Here is a 10,511-nt window from a genome sequence, read left to right on the forward strand (position 1 = left end):
TGTTTTCTATGTGCATGGTATATATAAGCAAGTCAGCAATAAAAAAACAAAACAAAACAAAACAACCCTCATGTCCTTGCACCGATATCTGGGATTCTTCTCACAGTCAGAAAGTATTTCATTTAAAAATATATTTTAATTTTTTATTGTATTTAGCTATGGGGTGTATGTGCTGTGTGTGGAGGTTACAGGGCAATTTCTACTTCTCCTGTGTGGGTCCTAGGGATTGAACTCGGATGCCAGGCTTGGCAGTAAGTGCCTTTACTCACTGAGCCACATCTTGGGTCATCAGACACGCCTAATGAGATGAATTGCATTTGCTTCTGTCCTCACCCAGCTGCAAAGCATACACTAGTGCATGTAGTGAGATGATACACACTCATCCTTGGTTTGTCCCAGTTTGGGATTCCCACCAGCCTGTCACTGCCTGACAAGGAGGTGCCAGTATTTACAGTGCTCATGTCACATACAGTTTGCCTTACAATAGGTAGCTTAAGTCATTTAAAGGAAAATATTAAACATTTCCAGCTTTCTCAATAACTGTGTTATTTATGCTTCATTTTTTTTCTTTTTTCTGGGAAAAAAAAGTCAACTTGAGTAGCTGTGGAGCACGAAGGTTTACAGCGAGAAGGCAAAGACACTGCCTCAGTACGGCCACACGCATCTGGAATTAGAGTTCCTAGACCAGGGAGGAGGCCTAAGGATCTACTAGTTAGCTTGTTACCATCTTGTCATGTTGGTTTTGAACCCTTAGTGTCTCCGTGTGACTGTGAGAGCCATCAGGCTTGGGCTTCTGAAAGAACCTTCCTCCCTCATCAACACATTGCCTGGGCTGAGCCACAAAGCCTGGCATGAAGGCTGTGCACTGGGGTGGCCAAGGAAAGGAGAGGACTGGAACTCCAAAGAACCATGCACGACTTGCTCTTCTTGAAGACTGACTCCCTTACATTGTCCCCACCAGAGCGCATGTTAATACAAACTCCCCTACTCCCTGCCATGCACTCTGTCTTAGGGGAATTGGGTTGGCTCTGTGTAATGAAAAGCTTCATATGATTCTCTTGTAGACAAAAATTGTAGAATTGGATAGATAGCCATGTGATTCTCTTGCTGTCTAGAGTTTGGTATGGTTGGGTCTTGAAAAGAAAAGACAATGAAGGAATATAGTATGAATATTTAAAAACCATGGCTGGGATTCTAGGAATTACTGATTTCTGGCTTACATCTGATATACCACAGTCCCTCCGACAATTCTCTGGACCAATGGTTCTCAACCTGGGGTGGAATGACCATTTCACAGGGGTCACCTACGATCATTGCAAAACACAGGTATTTATGTTATGATTCATAACAGTAGCAAAAATACAGTTAAAACGTAGCAATGATAAAATTATGATTGGGCGTTATTACAATATGAGGAACTGTATTAAAGGGTCATAGCATTAGGAAGGTTGAGAACCACTGCTCTAGACTAAAGCTAAGCAAAAGACCTGAAGAGAAGGAGCCAGAGGGAGATGGAGAGAGAAAGAGAGAGAGAGAGAGAGAGAGAGAGAGAGAGAGAGAGAGAGAGAGAGAGAGAGAGAGAGAGACAGACACAGAGAGAGTTAGAGAGAGAGAGAGGGGGGAGGGAGGGAGAAAGGGAGGGAGGGAAGGTCCTGTGTTCTTCCTTTGACCTAAGCTAGCCTGTGCTTCGAGGCAGTATTGTGAATATTTTACCTAGTTACTACCCAAAAGGGCTATTCCTCTTTTTCTTTTTTCTTTTTTCTTTTTTTTTGTCTTTTCCTTTTCCTTGTCTTGTCTTTCTTTTTTTTGGCAACCAAGTAAGTTTTAACCCCACCTGCATTTTCCCAGGACCTCTCTCTTCAATGTAGCATGTCTCTCAACCATATGTTCAAACATGTCTCTAGCAGGGTGGAGAAGAACTAGTCAGGACAAGTCTTCCAGGAGTCCTGTGGCTTTCTCTAGACACCAGGCAGAACACGTCTCCTCCACACATTTCCACTGTGGAACTGGAGCCCCATGATACATCTCTCTGCTGCCAAGCCAGAGGCTGCTGGGGAGGGAGCAGGGGGCTTGCTGTCACTCTTTATACAAACACTCATAAAATTTCCAGAGCATTCATTGTGGTTGGCAGGCACATGAAAAGGCCACGAAGGGGAGATAGCCCATGGCCCTTCCTAATAACAACAGCTTGTGTTCACGGGACCTTGTCTATATGCCAAGCACTCTGTGTAAACCACTTCTGGCCATCATTAAAACAGTCCTCTGTGTAGCTATTTCAGATTCATTAAATCAACTACTCACTGATGTGGTCGTGGTCAATTTTTCTTGCACATAGGAATTATCCAGGAGTTTTAAATTTATTAGTCCTTAGCCCTGAAGTAGAATAATTACATTGGGATACCTGTGAGTGGGAACTCACAGACTCCTGATAGGAACGGGTCCCTAAACCTTCTAATCTAGCCATTTTCTCTAAACCTCAACTCTGAAATTGGACCTACTTTTGTTGCAGAAATTGCTACCTGCTTTTGCGTTTATTTCTGTAATCTTAGGTCCTAAAGTCATTGAAAGCAAGAGAACATCTCACTTATCATGTGACTACAGCGTATAGCACTGACGTCTTTCCTAAAGATTTGTTGAGAGCATAAAGGCAAGAATGAGGCTGAGAGGAAGCTACATGCTTCTGTTTCTTGGAGTCAGCTAGCTCTCTCTCTCTCTCTCTCTCTCTCTCTCCCTTTAGATTCCTGGATCTTTTTCTTCTTTCTCACTGATTTTCATACATACATAGTATACATTTTTATATTTATATATTATATATAAATATAATTTTATATATTATATATTATATGCATGTATATACATTATATTATATATTTTACATACACATCATATAATATATAACATATATTATTTAATATACATTATATAATATAATACATATAATATGATATATACTATGTAATATGTAATATATAATATATAGTAACATATAATATATAGTGAACAACAGTGTTATTTATTTTTTGAAAATTTTATGCATGTATTCAATATGTCTTGGTTTTATCTACCCTCTATTACCTGTGGACTCTCCCAAACTATATCCCTAACAACTGTATGGGTTATTTTGTGTGTGTGTGTGTGTGTGTGTGTGTGTGTGTGTGTGTGTATGCTGGGAGTTTGTTTTAGATAACTGCCTGAGTTTAATTAGCACGCTCATTTGTGCATGGAGTTGTGACTGTCCACACTCCCAAAGAAAATGTCTCCCAGAGAACCGAGTGGAGCTGGTTGAGCCTTCAAAGTCCTAAAATGCGCGGCTGTGGGTTCAGGGTTTATTGATTGAATTCCGCTGGCTCAGGATCCTCTGCAGAAAGAGAGAGCGCGAGAGATGGAGATGGACAAACGGATTTATTTAGAGCTGCGGAACAGGACGCCCTCTGATGTGAAAGAGCTGGTCCTGGATAACTGTAAGTCAATTGAAGGCAAAATCAAAGGCCTCACGGATGAGTTTGAAGAACTGGAATTCCTAAGTACAACCAACGTAGGCCTCACCTCCATTTCCAACTTACCAAAGTTAAACAAACTCAAGAAGCTTGAATTAAGCGAAAACAGAATCTCAGGGGACCTGGAAGTATTGGCAGAGAAATGTCCGAACCTTAAGCATCTAAATTTAAGCGGCAACAAAACAAAAGATCTCAGCACAATAGAGCCGCTGAAGAAGAGAATCTCAAGAGCCTAGACCTGTTTAACCGTGAGGTGACCAACCTGAATGCCTACCGAGAAAACGTGTTCAAGCCCCTACCCCAGGTCATGTACCTCGATGGCTATGACAGGGACAACAAGGAGGCCCCCCGACTCCGATGTGGAGGGCTACGTGGAGGATGACGACGAGGAAGATGAGGATGAGGAGGAGTATGATGAATATGCCCAGCTAGTGGAAGATGAAGAGGAAGAGGATGAGGAGGAAGAAGGGGAGGAAGAGGACGTGAGTGGAGAGGCAGAGGAGGACGAGGAAGGTTACAACGACGGGGAAGTGGATGACGAGGAAGACGAAGAAGAAGCTGGTGAAGAAGAAGGGAGTCAGAAGCGAAAACGAGAACCTGATGATGAAGGTGAAGAGGATGACAAGAGGAATTAACCTGTTTGGGGAAATTCCTATTGTGATTTAACTGTTTTTACCCATATCCCCTCCCCCTCCTATTCCTGCCCCCGAAACTTATTTTTTTCTGTTTGTAGCATTGCTGTGGGAAGGAGAGGGGAAAAGTGTACTGGGGGTTGACTGGGGAGTGGGAGTGTGGGGGGCTTGGGGGGAGGGGAGGAATAAAATACTATTTTTACTGCCAAAAAAAGAAGAGAAGAAGAAAAAAAAGAAAAGAAAAGAAAAGAAAAGAAAAGAAAAGAAAAGAAAAGAAAAGAAAAGAAAAGAAAAGAAAATGTCTCCCTTTCCCAAGCAGCCATCAACTGCCAACAGCTCCTCTGATAGGGACTGGGGCTCAGGGCTTCCTCCCTATCTATGCTGGATTTTTAGTTGGCTTGGTTTTCTATAGACAAGCACAGCTGCTTTGAGTTTACGCGTGCAATATGTCATGTTCAGAAGACAGTACTTTATAGCATTCTTACTCAGGTGTCCCCTGAGCCTGTAGACATGTGATACTGATATAGATGCCCTATCTGTGTGTGAGCACTCACAGTCATGCATTCTCAGCACTCTGACCAGCTATGAGTCTGCTTTAACTATCGCCCACTGCTAAAAGAAGCTTCCCTGATGTAAGCCAGTAACAGCACAAATCTCTTAGTATAAACATAAATATAAGATAGTTTGACCACATGGCCATTTACGAAAACAATGGTAGGCTCTCCCTAGGACCTAGGACTTCTCCAGACAAGGGAGCAGGCCACAAATCCAATCAGAAGGCTGTTGGTTACTCATACAACAGTCATGCCACTATCACACCAGTGGGCACTTCTTGTAGGTCAGTGGTATGGCATAATTGAGTCAACACTGAGTAAGAGCATTTATGTATATTCCTCCAGCAGTCTGTGTAGCATCTTCCTGCACTATGAAATCTAACCAGCAATAAGAGTTTCCTGGTCCATGCTTGCTATTAATTTTTCTGTTCTACAACCCAAGTGTGTGGTGTATTCAACAATATGGTTTTACAGGCTACTTTTGGCAGGCAACCAAGAGGAATGGCAATAGCATATGCTGCTCTGAGGGACTCTGGGGCCTTCTTGACAAATAACTCACAATTCCTGTTCCTGGACCTGAGATTTTGATGTCATGAATCGCCTCTTTCTCTCAGCTTCCTTCTGAGATAGCAGAATTGTGCTCCACCCTGTCCTCAGTCCAGCCCACTCTGTCCCTGGTGAATTCACCTACGCATATGACTTCTATTCTTTTCCACCTGCCGGAAGATTTCCAACCTATCTTCTCTGCATTTTAGACTTATTTTTCATCTTCTTTGTGTAAAGAATTATGGTTGATATCTTAGAGCTGGTGCTTCAGAAATAGGATGGGGTTTAGATTCCCCCCCCCCCCCGTAACCTTAACCATGGTCTCTTCAAACTACGTAACTTTTATGGTGGGAACATGTAGCAGAGCCAATTGTTTATGCTGTGAATGAGGAGTCATGAGTCTAGGATACCTTGGTACTCTTCTAGGGCACATTCTAATGACCTAAAGGCCTTCCCCAGGCACTGCTCTGGGCATCAAGACTCTAACACATCGACTTTTAGGGAACGATTATCCAAATGAAAGAATCCTGATACGTAACCACCATGTTCATGTCTGGAGTCCTTAGACATCGTAAGCCTGCCTTACATGTAGATTGACATAATGTCTCACTGCCTATTTCTACCCCTTTGGGGTGTCCCATTTGCTCTGTAATCAGATCCCTATCTTCTACACTATATTCTTCTCTGTGCAGTCTGAAGAGACCTTAAAGACTAGGGAGCCGAAGGGGTTCCAGAGTGAGGTTCCAGTTACAAAACCACACCAGAGCTGCAGTTCTTCTTGCTTACTTTAACTCCTTCCCCTTTATGTGAATTATACACTGTATACAGTTAAAGACACAGAAATGGCTCAAAATGGCTTCCAATCTTCTAATCTTCACCTTTTCCTAGAAGGCCACTATGTAAAATTCTCAGGTCTACTGAACCACACACCACATATCCCCCCTGCCACAGACGGACTTTCCTGGGGTCCCTGATCTGCAGGGAACGGGTCTCTGGTTGCAGGTGAGCGAGGATTCCGCGAATGAGGGGTGACAAACAGACACGGACACAAGAGAGTGTGGTATCTGAATGCAAATTGTCAAATTGAGCATCAGACTATTTATACAGAAGAAAATAGGGAAGTAAGTACACAAAAACAGAGGAATGCAAACCTGGAAGGGCTGGCAGGAAACAACTGGGATAACATAAAATGTTCACAACTGGGATCAAAGACAGCCTCACCTAAAGACAATTCAAAGTCAGCAGCTGGGGGCAAGGGCTTAATCTCCTTGTCAAAGATCCTATAGTCCACCTTCCCCTTAGGCCATTGTAATGCTAGTGTATGGGTGTAACTCAGCTACCTATGGTTCTAAGTATCCACCCTGGTGCCTTTTAGATCACAAACTTCCTTCTTCCTCGAGTGATAAATTCCTTTGTTGGGCAGTGACTAGCTGCCTAGACCCAAGGGTCAGCTCAAGGACTGACTGCCCAGAATCTAATATGGCCATGTATTAAGGGAAAGCACATGGATCTGTTTTCCAACTAAAGCAAGGACATTGGAACATTCGTTATACAAAATGCCACCATTCCAGGAGACTGAGTTTCCTTGAACTTTTGCCTCGGGACAGCGCCCAGGTTTTTGGGGCCTGTTGGTGCTTGTCACTACTGGAAAGAATGTAGCAGTTCCGGGGAAGAACATGGAGGATGCCACCATTCCAGGAGACTGAGTTTCCTTGAACTTTTGCCTCGGGACAGCACCCAGGTTTTTGGGGCCTGTTGGTGCTTGTCACTACTGGAAAGACTGTAGCACCGGCCCCCCCCCCCTTTTTTTTTGGACTTTAGCTATGAGATTCCTCGCTATCTGCTCCTTGCTAGCCTACGGACACGTGTGCCTGGCATGTGTGCCCTCAGGCATTGAGAGGTTCAGTAGTGTTCTAGTTTCCCTTGCTGTCACTGTGATAAACACTTGTCATGTCCAAAGGGTACCCCGTTCTTTCTTCCTCACTCAAAAGGGAAGGCCCAATAACCTGGTCCAAAATTGAGTGCTTAGTCTTAGCTCAAGTTTGACTATAGAAGGATTTCTGATGGTTAGGTAAAAGCCAGCATGCCTCAGGAACTTGTGAAAAGTGTTCTTATCTATCAAAAGGAGTCATTTCCTTTGTCTCTGGAAGAAGGGACATATCACTCTACATTGGAATATATGTGTGCCGTCATAACATCATATCAAAGCCCGCGCTGGCCTCCAGGATCGTTCACCCTCTAGTCACACAAACTTGATATTTACATATCTCGAAGCCCAGCTAGAATCCTGTCACTTCTCATTCCCTTCTTCACTGTGCTTGCTCCCAGGTCCCTGCAGTTGCCATGCTTGCCTACAGTGGACATCAATCAAGAGATCCTCTTATAGACATGGCCACAGTCCAATCCGATCTGGACCCTCTCTCAGTTGAGACTCCCACAGATAACTTACTAGCTGAAACTAACTAGGGCAAGTAGGAAGAACTGCTTTGCTGTCTCATATCTAGATAGTACACATGATTGATGGGCCCTGATATGTAGCAGACTCAATCCTCTGAATCATTTGAATTTCATGACAGCTCAATAAGTTATTAATAGGAGTGGCCTGGGCTCTTTTGGGATGAACTACACACTAGGGTTCTCTGAACAGGTATTTGCTAGAGATTTTACTAAGATATAAAAGCATTTATGTGTTTATTAAGGAATGAAGGCAGGTGATGATGAATGAAAATCACAGCCCCGTCTCTCCAAGTTGTCTGTTGACATCGGCTGATTGTTAATTTCTCTTTGGTACTCTTTTGGGATTGTTTGTCACACCCTGACACCTCCTCTTCTTTCAGGTTATAACTAAATCTGATTTTTCTCTTTTACAAATTGTTTCCCCCAATAGTTTGGCTTTACTCATTCAAGCGTTTGGATAGTAAATTCACCTTTACATGTGTTTGTGCTCCCAGCCATACATGTCAATTTGTAGAAAGTGAAATAGAGAACAATTTAGCCTCGGCGAAATGTCAGAAAAATACCCAGAAGGCACCAATGCAATACTTGAGTTTCAAATTTTGAGAATGGAATTAGGCCACTAAATCAGTTTTCCTGCCTGTGTCGTGGACCATGGGGACATGTCCCAGTTCTTCAGAAAAAGGGCATCTTTATCTCACTCAGTCCTACGTACAGGTCTGTGTTAGGGACCTATGGGAAACCTTTGGATGTGAAACTAATTGAATCTGCATCGAAATGACCTTTTCCTTCTCTTTATTAAATATCTGGTTTGCCCCACAACCTTTTTCTTTGGCTTGCTTGCAGTATTCTTTTTTAGCTACACAGACTGGCTATCTTCCAAGGTTAAAAGGGAAGAGAGTGGGAATGACTCATACATTCCAGATGATGGGAAGGATTTTACCTTTGCACTGGAGGTAAGAACATGCCTCCGCTGTGGAGGGGAGAAAATCCACTTGTCAGTGCAAATTATTATTCCATCTCTAACACTGTAGCCAAAGCGAAAACATCTCACATGCCAACAGTGAGCAAGGACAACTTACACAGGATCCCAGCTTTCATCAGACTTACACTGGAAAAGTTCTTCCTCCCAGTGTAGGCTTAGCCTGTTTGTGACCTCACTTCTTTTCCAGGGCTGGGCAGATTGCAGTTTGTCAATGGTCTCCTTATTAACATGCTGCCTGTCTCTTCTGTCTGCTTTCACTGCGACTGCTGTGATAGTGATTGTTTTGCGTGTACAGGAACCATTGCCTTTGGAGACTAGGGACACACTCTGAGCAGAAATAAATGAATGTATTTATCTTCAACTGTACAAATTCTACCCACCTTTTGGACAATGATGGGAAGATCTTTTGGGAAAGCAGCATTTTTCTCTGGGAATGGTGGCTTAAAAAAACAACTCACAAACCTTATGTTTATAACTATGTCTGTCTTCCTTTCCTTGTGACCCTTATCTGTGTAATTTTTCATGTCTACTTGAATCTCAAATCTAGAGTCATTAGTAAAACAGTGAACACTTTTATAGGCTATAAGAAAAGATGTGGAGACATTTTACCAATTGGGATTACCGAAATCTTCCTATCGAATTTGGAAGTCGTAGTGGAGTACAGATTCACACCTTTTCACACGGCCTTCTAACCTTTATTTAACATACACCTTGGAAATTAGAGATGCGAAAGATGGCAAGGAAGATCAGCATCCTCTGTGGACTTTGCTTTGTATTCCTGCCTACTGAGCATTTTGGAGAACACAGCAAATGTTTTGCTGGGTGAAGTTTTGACTTGATTCATGGTGGTACTTGGCCCTTCCAGATACAGCTCAAGAATGAATACTTTCCTCATTGGATATCGACTCTACTTCAGTCAAATGATTCAGAGACAGGACAGATTTGGCCTAGCAGGGAATACTTTCCTTTCATAATCCATGCATCCGATGGCTCTTGAGATCTTCCGTTTGGTAGTTGCAGGAGTAAGTTTACAAATGTGAGGTAGAGAACATTAAAAGACACAGATATTTAAACTCAACACTATACTATAGAGAGAGGAGCATTACCAAGCAGTTACCTGACTGAAATCGTAAACTTTTATGAAGCTCTCTCAGGAATGGACGAGAAAGAGGAAAGCAGAGAGGAGAAAAAGAAGGCAGGAGGGAGGACAAAATAGATAAGGAAAAAAGGGGGAAGACATTACACTTTGTGTATGGCTTCATAGCTGTTATTGAGCATTTCATGATGAGTAGGATTACCTGTGGTTACTAAGTGACACCACTCAGGAAATCTACAGCCAGAGCTTTATTGCCATTAGGAATATTCTCTAAGTCTATGGAGGCATATAGATGCTTATAAATCTGATATATATGTATATATATATGTGTATATATATATATATATATATATATATATATATATATATATATACACATATATATCAGATAAACCTAAATGCTTAGAATCTTATAAATCTAAATGCTTATAGACTTGTATCATAGATTAATATTGTCTATATGGCTTTCTTTCCTTTCATGCTCAACCACAGTAGGTTTATATATGTAGATATATATGACTCCCTTAGAATGTCAATTCCAACATTGGTTGTGTAAACTAATTTTACATCTAATACATGCCTAATAAATAACCTGAGAATTATGCCCTAAATGATTTTACAATAATATTGCATCTGTCAAGAGAAGATTCTAGAATACTTTTGGAGAGGATAACATGAAATTACTGATTTAGTTATTGATGATAGTACAAACTAAAGATAGACTCTTTCTGTGGTGAGCCAGTTAGG

The 10,511-nt window shown here is 42.0% G+C and overlaps 1 pseudogene; it reads left to right on the forward strand.

Moving 5' to 3' along the window:
- The first annotated feature begins 3,355 nt into the window (after window positions 1-3,355).
- Window positions 3,356-3,784, forward strand: LOC110322243 (annotated as a pseudogene).
- Window positions 3,785-10,511: the final 6,727 nt, after the last annotated feature.

The sequence above is a fragment of the Mus pahari genome, chromosome 5 (assembly GCF_900095145.1).
Source record: "Mus pahari chromosome 5, PAHARI_EIJ_v1.1, whole genome shotgun sequence".
NCBI lineage: Eukaryota > Metazoa > Chordata > Mammalia > Rodentia > Muridae > Mus > Mus pahari.